Source organism: Acanthochromis polyacanthus, unplaced genomic scaffold (assembly GCF_021347895.1).
Source record: "Acanthochromis polyacanthus isolate Apoly-LR-REF ecotype Palm Island unplaced genomic scaffold, KAUST_Apoly_ChrSc contig26, whole genome shotgun sequence".
NCBI classification, from domain to species: domain Eukaryota; kingdom Metazoa; phylum Chordata; class Actinopteri; family Pomacentridae; genus Acanthochromis; species Acanthochromis polyacanthus.
This window is the reverse complement of record NW_026131313.1, coordinates 1-15,159: the sequence shown is the minus strand read 5'-3', so window position 1 is coordinate 15,159 and position 15,159 is coordinate 1.

Sequence of the window (15,159 nt, the reverse complement as noted above, 5' to 3'; positions counted from 1 at the left end):
GAAAACATAACCACATTCTCAATGTATTTTAAATGTTAATTATAAAATTGTTTCATTACTTGATGACTTTAACCTGTCTTTAGTGTGTTATTGTGTTTTCTGTGTGTTTTAAAGTGCTTATGGTGTGTGCTAATGTGTTTATAGTGTGTGTTAATGTGTTTTAATGTGTTTATTATTATATTTCATCATTTGTTTGAAGGAGAACGGATGAACAGCGGCCATCTTTGCTTTCTTCTTGTGCTTCTCTTGTTGCATCGGCTGTTGTTCTAGAAGAAGCTCTGCAGCTCCTCAGTTTACAGGAGAATCAGCTATATTTTTGCACAATTTTATTTTTATTTCATATGGAGAATGCTCACATTTATGTGTTAAAAACAACAGTGGCTTCAACGTCTAACTAATAGAAATCCTAAGATTAAATGAACATTTAGTTGTTAGGATCAGAACTTTTCAATTCAATTCAGTTTTATTTACATCTCATAGCTTCACAAAGACAGAAAGGACAAAAAGTGAGAAATTATCACAAGTGGAGCGATAAAAGTACGGAAAAAGAAAGTAAAAGTAAAAGAAAGTAAAAGAAAAGAGAAAGTAAAACCCAAGGGAGCTTTGAATCCTTTGGCACGAGGATTGCGTCCATTCATTATGTCAAACAGCCTGTCAATCATCTATAAAGAAATATCGGCATCTAAATCACTATCATTACAGAGTTTCATTAGGTATCAGATAGTTGAAATCAACACTCATCCATTCAAAATATACAGAGAACAGAGTACTTATTTCTAAACTGTATGTACAATGAGTTAATATGCAAGTATTAGTATTTGCTTGACTTCCTTATTTCCATAGGTCTGCTTTGTACTACAGTAAATTTCAGAGCTTTACCACTCAAACATCTGTGAAGGTATGTGTAAGGTTATGTACAACCTTTTGTGTTTATGATGAACATGCAATATCATTGTCATGATTCCTCCCTCTCCTACTCGGCAATCAGCCTAATCACCAGCGGCTGTGACAGAGCGCGGCTGCTCTCCATCAGTAATCAGGGCAGCATAAAAGCCTGACTCACTTCACCACTCACCGCTGGATTATTGCACTCTGTACGCTGCACACTGGACTCTACAAACCGCATGTCGCCACATACACTTCGCTGTTTGGACTCTGTTTCATGCTTCTCACCATATGCTCGCCACTACCTGGACTCCACTTCACTCAGTTAAATTACCTTGCCGGCTCCGCTTTCTCCCCTCCGTCTGCGCTTGGACAATCTGCTCCTCAGCCATCGTTGCGCCCCTCATCTCCGGCTCCCTCTGGTCCGTTCCCCCTGTTTTCCGGATTCTCCAGTCAGTTCCCTTCCTTGGTTAGTTTAGATTTGTGTTTAGTTTTTACCTCGGCCTTCGGGTCCGCCCTTACTTCAATTCAGTTAGTTCTCCATTCTGTTATTTCCCCTTGCTTCCCAGATTAAGAGTTTTCTGTTATACATACATATATATGTATATATATATATATATATATATATATATATTGCTTTATTAAATCATCATTAATTCACCCGTCTGTCTGATTGCCTGCTGCATGGGTTCACAACCGCCTAGATCATAACAATCATGGTTTATGACAACATTTTGATGTTGAATTTAGAATCAGTCAGAATTGTCAACAAATTGTTCCTGATGCTCAAATCAAATTTTATTTATTTGTTTTTTTAAAACATGTACTTGGTTCTATAATCATTAATAGTATTACCTCAATGAATTCTGCCGTTGCCTCACAGTCTTTAAACTGAGAGTACCCAAGATCCCTCATTGTGCGGAGAGCCACTGACACAGAGCGACTCAGTGTCTGCGCAGCCAGGGACAACCTCATCTTGTGTTTCTCAAAGTAGACATGTTTGTCTGTAATTTTATTGGCAGCGTGCAGTCCATCCTTTTTTTGCGCATCATTGAGATGATTAACCCTCAAGCGACCAAGCTATTTTAGCGACTAAAATGACCGACTGGCGTCATTTATGACCCCACTATATTTGACACAGGAAGATGTCTACTTTATTGCCTCTTTTTGTGCTTTCTTACCTATTCCACGCCACTGCATTTTAAGATGGATATTCTAAAATAACCTTCTTTTATTATTCATGGATTTTAATCATTTTTGACTCAGAGCTAAAGTAAAACCATATGAACAATATGATGCATTGTAAGAACGCAATAACATTTATTTAGACACGCTTTGTCTGCCGCCACTTCTTTTAAAACTTTATTCCTTTTGTTTCCTCAACAGTAAATCAAAAGTACATAAAAACAAAATCTACACAAACATCTTGTCTGTATGTGTGCAATGTAACATGCAGAGAGGTATTTAGATTAGGGGCGGCTACGGCTCAGGTGGCAGAGCCCTTCGTCCAATGCAAGACACTTTACCCACCTTACCTCCAGTGCTGCCACTTACACTGGTGTATGAATGTGTATGCTGTGTAATGTTGGTGGTGGTCAGAGGGGTTGTAGGAGTGGATTGGCAGCCAGTCAGTCTGGCCCAGGGCAGCTGTGGCTAAAAATGTAGGTCTACCAGCTATAGTGCACTGCAAAACACTGAAATATAGCGATTAGAGGTAAAAATAAATAAATAAAACTAAGGCCTACAATAGTGAAAAACCTATACACGAAACCATAGATTAATTTACGTGACAGTTTCACGAATCCTTGTGAGACCGGGTTGTATATGAATATTTTAGGTTGATGAAAAGCGGACCGACGTGGCGGATGTGGTAAAAAAATCATTTCGAAGCCTTGTCTGGATTAAAAAAAGAAAAGTGGAAGATCAAATAAATAATAAAAACTGAGGTTTCACATCAGTATTTCACTTGTGCTGTTTTATTTGTATGGTTGTTTGAATATGTTAGAATATTAACATGACTTATCTTCTATAATTTCTGTTTTTTGGACAATACAAATATAAAGTGTTTTATTTTTGAAGTAGAAAAAAAATGAAAACATGTTAAAAAGAAGGGGTATTCAGACCATCTGTATTTTTTTATTTTTCTGAAGATTTATTCTTGATTTTTATTCTTTGATATCTTAAAATCGAGAGGTTAATATTTCTAGAATTGCAACAGGTTGGGAGCTGAAGCCTTGTGGTGACACTATATATTGCTCCATGATAAAAAATGATTAGCTCATTCTTACAGCTATTTAAAAAAATACTGAAAACATTGTATTCGATTAAAATGTAATTAAAAAAAATGTTAAATGTCATCAGGGTTTTCAGAATCGCTCTTTGTCTGGTCCCTCACCTAGAGCCAATTTACCAGTGGCTATTGCCCCGGAGAACATAGCTCCCAGGATCACAGGGACACTCAAACCCCTCCACCGCGATAAGGTGGCGATTCTTTAGAGGGGAACACAGAACACACAGGACGCAGGACATGACGCAGGACAGGACACAAGACAGGACACAAGAGAGAACACAAGACAGGACACAAGAGAGAACACAAGACAGGACACAAGACATGACACAAGACAGGAGAGGAAAGGAAAGGAAAGGAGGAATAGAAAGAATAAAAGAATAAAAAGAAAGAGTAGTAGGGAAAGGAAAGGTTGTTCAAAGCCAACACCACAGCTTCATCAAAAGATGGATATTGTACATTCATGGCTGCCTCCAGCAGCTTTTCTGCAGAGCCAAACATATTTTGAAGGTCCTTGAACATGGCCTTCGACATTTTGTCCATCTTCTGGGTCATTTGAATTATTTGTTTCGGTGGTGGTGTTGACACTAAAAAAATTTACACAAATTAAAGGGTGATTTTGGAGAATGCCGACGCCAGTGTGCTCATTGCATCAGGAACCTTAGGACTTGATAGCTGGACATTTGTGGTCAGCTGGTGGCCAGTCTGGGGGCCACTACGACTACCTTGGTTGCTGCTGACTCTGTTGTCTCTTGGCTGGAGCAAATTTCCACTGGAACTTCAATGGTTCTGTGGGCGTCTCTGGTGTACATTGTTGAACTTGCCCCTGCGGTTCTGCTGTGGTCTGAACCGTTGCTGGTTGTCCCTTTTTACTTGGCCTTTGCAGTGACAGAATTTGCCACTGTGCTGTCTCTGTGCAAAGCCTGCACGAGAAGCGTTTCTGTAAAAGGGTCTGCGATGATAATCAGCTTGGTACGCTGGTCTGTTGTACCAAGTGGGCCTTGGATTGGTCAGCCTTTGGTAGCTGGGATACCTCTGCCAAGCCCATGCACGACCAGTGTTCCACTGCCTGCGTGCAACTTGATTCCTAGTGTTGCGGCTGGCATGGGGTTGTTGTCTTGCAACGCTCACCCCTTGAGGCCCACATCGTTGCACAGCTGCAGGAGGGCGCTGCCTTCTTTGAAACTGGGCGCGCTGTTCATGTCTGTGATTTGCCTTCCTATCAGAGGAATTTCTGTTGGGTGCCGAGTCAGAGTTTCTACCATGGCTGAGATGTGACAGTTGGTCAGCCATTCTTCTGTTAAACGGAACGGCGCGGTATGGTTTTTTACTTTTAGTCGAACCATTGTCGATGGCTCTTCTGTTGGTTCCGCTCATGTCTTGGTCTCCGGAGGTGCAGCTACCTGGGTTGCTGCTCCGAGTTGTTCCAATGGCAGGTTTTGCCTTGGAAACATCGTCTTCCTCATCCGGTGAGCCTGTGATTTTTCGGAGGCTGGCAAGGAGTTCATGTCTGCGATATTTACGCAGTGCCTGCAAATCCATGGAGGCGATGGCTCTTCTCTTGCTTCCTCTCATGTCTGGGTGTCTGGAGGTGCAGCTACCTGGGTTGCTGCTCCGAGTTGTTCCAATGGCAGGTTTTGCCTTGGAAACATTGTCTTTCTCGTCCAGTGAGCCTGTGATTTTTCGGCGGCTGGCAAGCAGTTCATATCTGCGATATTTACGCAGTGCCTGCGAATCCATGGAGGCGATGGCTCTTCTCTTGCTTCCTCTCATGTCTGGGTGTCTGGAGGTGCAGCTACCTGGGTTGCTGCTCCGAGTTGTTCCAATGGCAGGTTTTGCCTTGGAAACATTGTCTTTCTCGTCCAGTGAGCCTGTGATTTTTCGGCGGCTGGCAAGCAATTCATATCTGCGATGTTTACGCAGTGCCAACAAATCCATGGATGCAATAGCTCTCCTGTGTGACCCATGTGCCGTAGGTTTAACACCCTCATCAATCACTGACTCTGAGATTCTGCGGTAGCGAGCCAACAGCTGGTATCTCTGTTGTGTGCGCAGGACCCACAAATCAGAAGAATTCCTCTTTGGTTCCTTGGCTGTGGTGGCATCTCTTGGTGCCTTGGAAATAGAAAGATTTCCAAGGCACAGGTTGTTGTAGCGGTGCATTTTGTGTAGTGCACACAAACTCCGGTTCTTCTCTGCTAAAGTCCGGTGAGTGTTAAAAATCGCAGCTAATCACGAGAAATCGTGGGTTGAACTGACTCTGTTACTGAGTTATTGAGTTACACTTGTGGACTTTCTGTCACTTGTGGACTTTCTGTCAGTTGTGATGACATCACAGAGATCAAAGACATTCAAAAAATGCACATTCAATGTGCATTTTTTGAATGTGCACATTGAATGTGTATCAATGCACATTCAATGTGCATTTTTTGATGATGATGAACACACACACACACACACACACACACACACACACACACAGAGTTGATCTGACAGCAGAGGAAAACATAACCACATTCTCAATGTATTTTAAATGTTAATTATAAAATTGTTTCATTACTTGATGACTTTAACCTGTCTTTAGTGTGTTAATGTGTTTTTTGTGTGTTTTAAAGTGCTTATGGTGTGTGCTAATGTGTTTATAGTGTGTGTTAATGTGTTTTAATGTGTTTATTATTATATTTCATCATTTGTTTGAAGGAGAACGGATGAACAGCGGCCATCTTTGCTTTCTTCTTGTGCTTCTCTTGTTGCATCGGCTGTTGTACAATTTTATTTTTATTTCATATGGAGAATGCTCACATTTATGTGTTAAAAACAACAGTGGCTTCAACGTCTAACTAATAGAAATCCTAAGATTAAATGAACATTTAGTTGTTAGGATCAGAACTTTTCAATTCAATTCAGTTTTATTTACATCTCATAGCTTCACAAAGACAGAAAGGACAAAAAGTGAGAAAATATCACAAGTGGAGCGATAAAAGTACGGAAAAAGAAAGTAAAAGTAAAAGAAAGTAAAAGAAAAGAGAAAGTAAAAGAAAAAAGAAAGTAAAACCCAAGGGAGCTTTGAATCCTTTGGCACGAGGATTGCGTCCATTCATTATGTCAAACAGCCTGTCAATCATCTATAAAGAAATATCGGCATCTAAATCACTATCATTACAGAGTTTCATTAGGTATCAGATAGTTGAAATCAACACTCATCTATTCAAAATATACAGAGAACAGAGTACTTATTTCTAAACTGTATGTACAATGAGTTAATATGCAAGTATTAGTATTTGCTTGACTTCCTTATTTCCATAGGTCTGCTTTGTACTACAGTAAATTTCAGAGCTTTACCACTCAAACATCTGTGAAGGTATGTGTAAGGTTATGTACAACCTTTTGTGTTTATGATGAACATGCAATATCATTGTCATGATTCCTCCCTCTCCTACTCGGCAATCAGCCTAATCACCAGCGGCTGTGACAGAGCGCGGCTGCTCTCCATCAGTAATCAGGGCAGCATAAAAGCCTGACTCACTTCACCACTCACCGCTGGATTATTGCACTCTGTACGCTGCACACTGGACTCTACAAACCGCATGTCGCCACATACACTTCGCTGTTTGGACTCTGTTTCATGCTTCTCACCATATGCTCGCCACTACCTGGACTCCACTTCACTCAGTTAAATTACCTTGCCGGCTCCGCTTTCTCCCCTCCGTCTGCGCTTGGACAATCTGCTCCTCAGCCATCGTTGCGCCCCTCATCTCCGGCTCCCTCTGGTCCGTTCCCCCTGTTTTCCGGATTCTCCAGTCAGTTCCCTTCCTTGGTTAGTTTAGATTTGTGTTTAGTTTTTACCTCGGCCTTCGGGTCCGCCCTTACTTCAATTCAGTTAGTTCTCCATTCTGTTATTTCCCCTTGCTTCCCAGATTAAGAGTTTTCTGTTATACATATATGTATATATATATATATATATATATATATAGCTTTATTAAATCATTAATTCACCCGTCTGTCTGATTGCCTGCTGCATGGGTTCACAACCGCCTAGATCATAACAATCATGGTTTATGACAACATTTGGATGTTGAATTTAGAATCAGTCAGAATTGTCAACAAATTGTTCCTGATGCTCAAATCAAATTTTATTTTTTTGTTTTTTAAAACATGTACTTGGTTCTATAATCATTAATAGTATTACCTCAATGAATTCTGCCGTTGCCTCACAGTCTTTAAACTGAGAGTACCCAAGATCCCTCATTGTGCGGAGAGCCACTGACACAGAGCGACTCAGTGTCTGCGCAGCCAGGGACACCCTCATCTTGTGTTTCTCAAAGTAGACATGTTTGTCTGTAATTTTATTGGCAGCGTGCAGTCCATCCTTTTTTTGCGCATCATTGAGATGATTAACCCTCAAGCGACCAATCTATTTTAGCGACTAAAATGACCGACTGGCGTCATTTATGACCCCACTATATTTGACACAGGAAGATGTCTACTTTATTGCCTCTTTTTGTGCTTTCTTACCTATTCCACGCCACTGCATTTTAAGATGGATATTCTAAAATAACCTTCTTTTATTATTCATGGATTTTAATCATTTTTGACTCAGAGCGAAAGTAAAACCATATGAACAATATGATGCATTGTAAGAACGCAATAACATTTATTTAGACACGCTTTGTCTGCCACCACTTCTTTTAAAACTTTATTAGGGTCCGAGCACCGAGGGTGGGAAGGACAGGCGGTGCAAGGGCACCGACTGTCCAAGGCACCAGCGGTGCCAGGGACCCTATTGAAACCCTAGGGTTTATTATTATTAGGGTCCGAGCACCGAGGGTGCGAAGGACAGGCGGTGCAAGGGCACCGACTGTCCAAGGCACCAGCGGTGCCAAGGACCCTATTGAAACCCTAGGGTTTATTAGGGTCCGAGCACCGAGGGTGCGAAGGACAGGCGGTGCAAGGGCACCGACTGTCCAAGGCACCAGCGGTGCCAAGGACCCAATTGAAACCCTTGGGTTTATAATTATTATTATTATTATTTTTATTAGGGTCCGAGCACCGAGGGTGCGAAGGACAGGCGGTGCCAGGGCACCGACTGTCCAAGGCACCAGCGGTGCCAAGGACCCTATTGAAACCCTAATGTTTATTATTATTAGGGTCCGAACACCAAGGGTGCGAAGGACAGGCGGTGCCAGGGCACCGACTGTCCAAGGCACCAGCGGTGCCAAGGACCCTATTGAAACCCTAGGGTTTATTATTATTATTATTATTATTTTTTTTTTTTTTTTTTTTTTTTTTTTTTTTTTTCTCCCGTAAAGTAAATTGGCTTTTTGGCGGCCTTATCATACTCCAAAACGCGTGAATTTGGCATGCACATCAGGACTGGCGAAAAATTTGATATTTTATGGGAGTTGCGCATATAGTTGACGCTATATAAATAAAATTGAATTGAATTGAATTGAATTGCGTGGCAAAATGGCTCTATAGCGCCACCTGCAAACTTGAAAAAGTAGTCATTAGGCCAACTGCCACAATGTTTCATGTACAGCTACAATATTTGGTGGGCATATGCAGAACATCTGGACACACCAAAAAGTCAATTACAGCCACGCCCTAAACCCAACAGGAAGTCGGCCATCTTCAATTTGCTGTAAATTTTTCAAACTTAATCGCTCCTCGGGAAATGACTTGCCTTTTTGGCGGCCTTATCATGAACCAAAACGCGTGAAATTTGGCGTGCACATCAGGACTGGCGAAAAATTTGATATTTTATGGGAGTTGCGCATATGTGTGAAAAAATGGCTCTATAGCGCCACCTGCAAAATTGAAAAAGTGGTCATTAGGCCAACTTCCACAATGTTTTATTTACAGCTACAATATTTGGTGGGCATATGCACCACATCAGGACACACCAAAAAGTCAATCACAGCCACACCCTAAACCCAACAGGAAGTCGGCCATCTTGAATTTGCTGTACATTTGTCAAAATTTATAGCTCCTAGTGGATAAGTCTGAGAGAACTGAAATTTGGCCAGTACATGCACCAGACCTTTCTGATGAAAAGTTATCATCCACATAGGGATATTCATTGACAGTCATAGCGCCACCTTGTGGTTTCAGGAAATAGACATCTTTTACACTTTCATGCCCTATTGTTACCCGGTTGATCATATTCACTTCAAATGCAGTGACAACAGCCTAAACACATTGATGATGCATCCCAGTGAAAATGGTGACTTGTCATCAAAGGGCGTGTCTGTGGCGGCCAAACCAATTTCGATGTTTCGCCATGAAAATTTAACGATTCATATCTCAGCTGAACAACATCCTATCTGCCTCAGACTTCACATGCTGGACACCAGGTCCAGTCTGAACACATCCACACTCATAAATTCTGAAAAAGTCATAGCGCCACCTGTTGGTAATAGTAAGTTTAAGGCCTTATATTTTCAGGTACAATGGCCCCAAACGTGGTGATATCATGCTGGAAATTGGTCAGTCGAGTCTTCACCTCTTGACAATCCCACATTGTCAAGGGTGTGACATTTCATGTAACGCTGTTGCCGTAGCAACCAAATATCGCCATGCAAAACAAAGTGCTATTTGACAGGTTAGAAATACTCCAATGCTCACTAAAATTACCACACACATCACCATCGACCCAAGGAACGACACAGTATGCATCTCGGCACTGCACATGCTATAGCGCCCCCTACAGTATTTTTAACAAACAGCCCCCCCAGCACATTTCACCTACATCCATGAAGTTTGGGAGGCTTATAGAGCACATCAGGACACACAAAAAAGCCTCTTGGAGCCATGTCCTAAACCCAACAGGAAGTCGGCCATCTTGGATTAATTGTGAGATTTTTGATGATTTTTCTCATTTTTGAGAGTTAATACCTCCTCGGGGATAATTCCAGGAGACCTGAAATTTTGTCAGTGCACACAGCAGGACTTGGTGATGAAAAGTTATCAAAAGTTTAACCAGAAGCCAAATGGCGTGGCCATGGCGACCATCAGCGCTTTGATGCTTCGCCATGAAAAATCAACTGCTGTATAACTCTCCTCTGCATGCTCCAATCTGCCTCAAACTTTCCATGTGTGATCACAATCCAATCCTGATCACATCTACAGGCCAACAGACACTCTCAGTCGCGGCGCCACCTGTTGGAGGGACAGTAAATGCTGTATAACTGGCCTCTACATCATCAAATCAGCCTGAAACTTTTCATGAGTGATCAGAGTCCAACCCTCATCACATCCACTGTGTGAAATACACTCTGAGTTACAGCGCCACCTGGTGGATAGACAGGAAATGCTCTATAACTGCTCTGAACATGCTACAGTCTGGCTGAAATTTTACATGTATGATTGGACTCTGGTCCAGATGCGATTCAGAGGCCGACATACACTCTCAGTCACAGCGCCACCTGGTGGACGTGCGTGGATTCACCGACCAGCGTGGATGCGAGGACCCGTCCATCGCTGCTTGCAGCTTTAATTTTTTTTTTTTTTCTCCCGTAAAGTAAATTGGCTTTTTGGCGGCCTTATCATACTCCAAAACGCGTGAAATTTGGCATGCACATCAGGACTGGCGAAAAATTTGATATTTTATGGGAGTTGCGCATGTGCGTGGCAAAATGGCTCTATAGCGCCACCTGCAAACTTGAAAAAGTAGTCATTAGGCCAACTGCCACAATGTTTCATGTACAGCTACAATATTTGGTGGGCATATGCAGAACATCTGGACACACCAAAAAGTCAATTACAGCCACGCCCTAAACCCAACAGGAAGTCGGCAATCTTCAATTTGCTGTAAATTTTTCAAACTTAATCGCTCCTCGGGAAATGACTTGCCTTTTTGGCGGCCTTATCATGAACCAAAACGCGTGAAATTTGGCGTGCACATCAGGACTGGCGAAAAATTGGATATTTTTATGGGAGTTGCGCATATGTGTGGAAAAATGGCTCTATAGCGCCACCTCAAATGAAAAAGTGGTCATTAGGCCAACTTCCACAATGTTTTATTTACAGCTACAATATTTGGTGGGCATATGCACCACATCAGGACACACCAAAAAGTCAATCACAGCCACACCCTAACCCAACAGGAAGTCGGCCATCTTGAATTTGCTGTACATTTGTCAAAATTTATAGCTCCTAGTGGATAAGTCTGAAAGAACTGAAATTTGGCCAGCACATGCACCAGACCTTTCTGATGAAAAGTTATCAAAAACTCAACCAGAAGCCAAAAGGTGTGGCCATGGCGGAGCCTCAAACAACTGATCCTTCGCCATGAAACAGGAAGTGGTGTCTAATTCTTCTCAACATGCTCCAATCTGCCTGAAACTTTACATGTATGATGACAGTCCTGTCCTGATGTCATCCACATAGGGATATTCATTGACAGTCATAGCGCCACCTTGTGGTTTCAGGAAATGGACATCTTTTACACTTTCATGCCCTATTGTTACCCGGTTGATCATATTCACTTCAAATGCAGTGACAACAGCCTAAACACATTGATGATGCATCCCAGTGAAAATGGTGACTTGTCATCAAAGGGCGTGTCTGTGGCGGCCAAACCAATTTCGATGTTTCGCCATGAAAATTTAACGATTCATATCTCAGCTGAACAACATCCTATCTGCCTCAGACTTCACATGCTGGATACCAGGTCCAGTCTGAACACATCCACACTCATAAATTTTGAAAAAGTCATAGCGCCACCTGTTGGTAATAGTAAGTTTAAGGCCTTATATTTTCAGGTACAATGGCCCCAAACTTGGTGATATCATGCTGGAAATTGGTCAGTCGAGTCTTCACCTCTTGACAATCACACACTGTGAAGGGTGTGACATTTCATGCAACGTTGTTGCCGTAGCAACCAAATATCGCCATGAAAAACAAAGTGCTTTTGACAGGTTAGGAATACTCCAATGCTCACTAAAATTACCACACACATCACCATCGACCCAAGGAACAACACTGTATGCATCTCGGCACTGCACATGCTATAGCGCCCCCTACAGTATTTTTAACAAACAGCCCCCCCAGCACGTTTCACCTACATCCATGAAATTTGGGAGGCTTATAGAGCACATCAGGACGCACAAAAAAGCCTCTTGGAGCCATGTCCTAAACCCAACAGGAAGTCGGCCATCTTGGATTAATTGTGAGATTTTTGTTGATTTTTCTCATTTTTGAGAGTTAATACCTCCTAGGGGATAATTCCAGGAGACCTGAAATTTTGTCAGTCCACACAGCAGGACTTGGTTTGGAAAAGTTATCAAAAGTTTAACCAGAAGCCAAATGGCGTGGCCATGGCGACCATTAGAGTTTTGATGCTTCGCCATGAAACAACAACTGCTGTATAACTCTCCTCTGCATGCTCCAATCTGCCTCAAACTTTCCATGTGTGATCACAATCCAATCCTGATCACATCTACAGGCCAACAGACACTCTCAGTTGCAGCGCCACCTTTGTAGGGACAATAAATGCTGTATAACTGGCCTCTACATGATCAAATCAGCCTGAAACTTTTCATGAGTGATCAGAGTCCAGCCCTCATCACATCCACTGTTTGAAATACACTCTGAGTTACAGCGCCACCTGGTGGTGGATGGGCAGGAAATGCTGTATAACTAGTCTGAACATGCTCCAATCTGGCTGAAATTTTACGTGTGATTAAACTCTGGTCCAGATGTGATTCAGAGGCCAGCACACACTCTCAGTCACAGTGCCACCTGGTGGACGTGCATGGATTCGCCGACCAGCGTGGATGCGAGGACCCGTCCATCGCTGCTTGCAGCTTTAATTATTAGGGTCCGAGCACCGAGGGTGCGAAGGAGCAGGCGGTGCCAGGGCACCGACTGTCCAAGGCACCAGCGGTGCCAAGGACCCTATTTGAAACCCTAGGGTTTATTATTATTAGGGTCCGAGCACCGAGGGTGCGAAGGAACAGGCGGTGCCAGGGCACCGACTGTCCAAGGCACCAGCGGTGCCAAGGACCCTATTGAAACCCTAGGGTTTATTATTATTAGGGTCCGAGCACCGAGGGTGCGAAGGACAGGCGGTGCCAGGGCACCGACTGTCCAAGGCACCAGCGGTGGCCAAGGACCCTATTGAAACCCTAGGGTTTATTATTATTATTATTATTATTATTGTTATTATTATTATTATTTTTTTTTTTTCTCCCGTAAGTAAATTGGCTTTTTGGCGGCCTTATCATACTCCAAACGCGTGAAATTTGGCAATGCACATCAGGACTGGCGAAAAATTTTGATATTTTATGGGAGTTGCGCATGTGCGTGGCAAAAATGGCTCTATAGCGCCACCTGCAAACTTGAAAAAGTAGTTCATTAGGCCAACTGCCACAATGTTTCATGTACAGCTACAATATTTTGGTGGGCATATGCAGAACATCTGGACACACCAAAAAGTCAATTACAGCCACGCCCTAAACCCAACAGGAAGTCGGCCATCTTCAATTTGCCTGTAAATTTTTCAAACTTAATCGCTCCTCGGGAAATGACTTGCCTTTTTGGCGGCCTTATCATGAACCAAAACGCGTGAAATTTGGCGTGCACATTAGGACTGGCGAAAAATTTGATATTTTATGGGAGTTGCGCATATGTGTGAAAAATGGCTCTATAGCGCCACCTGCAAGATTGAAAAAGTGGTCATTAGGCCAACTTCCACAATGTTTTATTTACAGCTACAATATTTGGTGGGCATATGCACCCACATCAGGACACACCAAAAGTCAATCACAGCCACACCCTAAACCCAACAGGAAGTCGACCATCTGAATTTGCTGTACATTGTCAAATTTATAGCTCCTAGTGGATAAGTCTGAGAGAACTGAAATTTGGCCAGTACATGCACCAGACCTTTCTGATGAAAAGTTATCAAAAACTCAACCAGAAGCCAAAAGGTGTGGCCATGGCGGAGCCTCAAACAACTGATCCTTCGCCATGAAACAGGAAGTGGTGTCTAATTCTTCTCAACATGCTCCAATCTGCCTGAAACTTTACATGTATGATGACAGTCCTGTCCTGATGTCATCCACATAGGGATATTCATTGACAGTCATAGCGCCACCTTGTGGTTTCAGGAAATAGACATCTTTTACACTTTCATGCCCTATTGTTACCCGGTTGATCATATTCACTTCAAATGCAGTGACAACAGCCTAAACACATTGATGATGCATCCCAGTGAAAATGGTGACTTGTCATCAAAGGGCGTGTCTGTGGCGGCCAAACCAATTTCGATGTTTCGCCATGAAAATTTAACGATTCATATCTCAGCTGAACAACATCCTATCTGCCTCAGACTTCACATGCTGGATACCAGGTCCAGTCTGAACACATCCACACTCATAAATTTTGGAAAAGTCATAGCGCCACCTGTTGGTAATAGTAAGTTTAAGGCCTTATATTTTCAGGTACAATGGCCCCAAACTTGGTGATATCATGCTGGAAATTGGTCAGTCGAGTCTTCACCTCTTGACAATCACACACTGTGAAGGGTGTGACATTTCATGCAACGCTGTTGCCGTAGCAACCAAATATCGCCATGAAAAACAAAGCCCTTTCTGACAGGTTAGGAATACTCCAATGCTCACAAAAATTACCACACACATCACCATTGACCCAAGGAACAACACTGTATGCATCTCGGCACTGCACATGCTATAGCGCCCCCTACAGTATTTTTAACAAACAGCCCCCCCAGCACGTTTCACCTACATCCATGAAATTTGGGAGGCTTATAGAGCACATCAGGACGCACAAAAAAGCCTCTTGGAGCCATGTCCTAAACCCAACAGGAAGTCGGCCATCTTGGATTAATTGTGAGATTTTTGATGATTTTTCTCATTTTTGAGAGTTAATACCTCCTAGGGGATAATTCCAGGAGACCTGAAATTTTGTCAGTCCACACAGCAGGACTTGGTTTGGAAAGTTATCAAAAGTTTAACCAGAAGCCA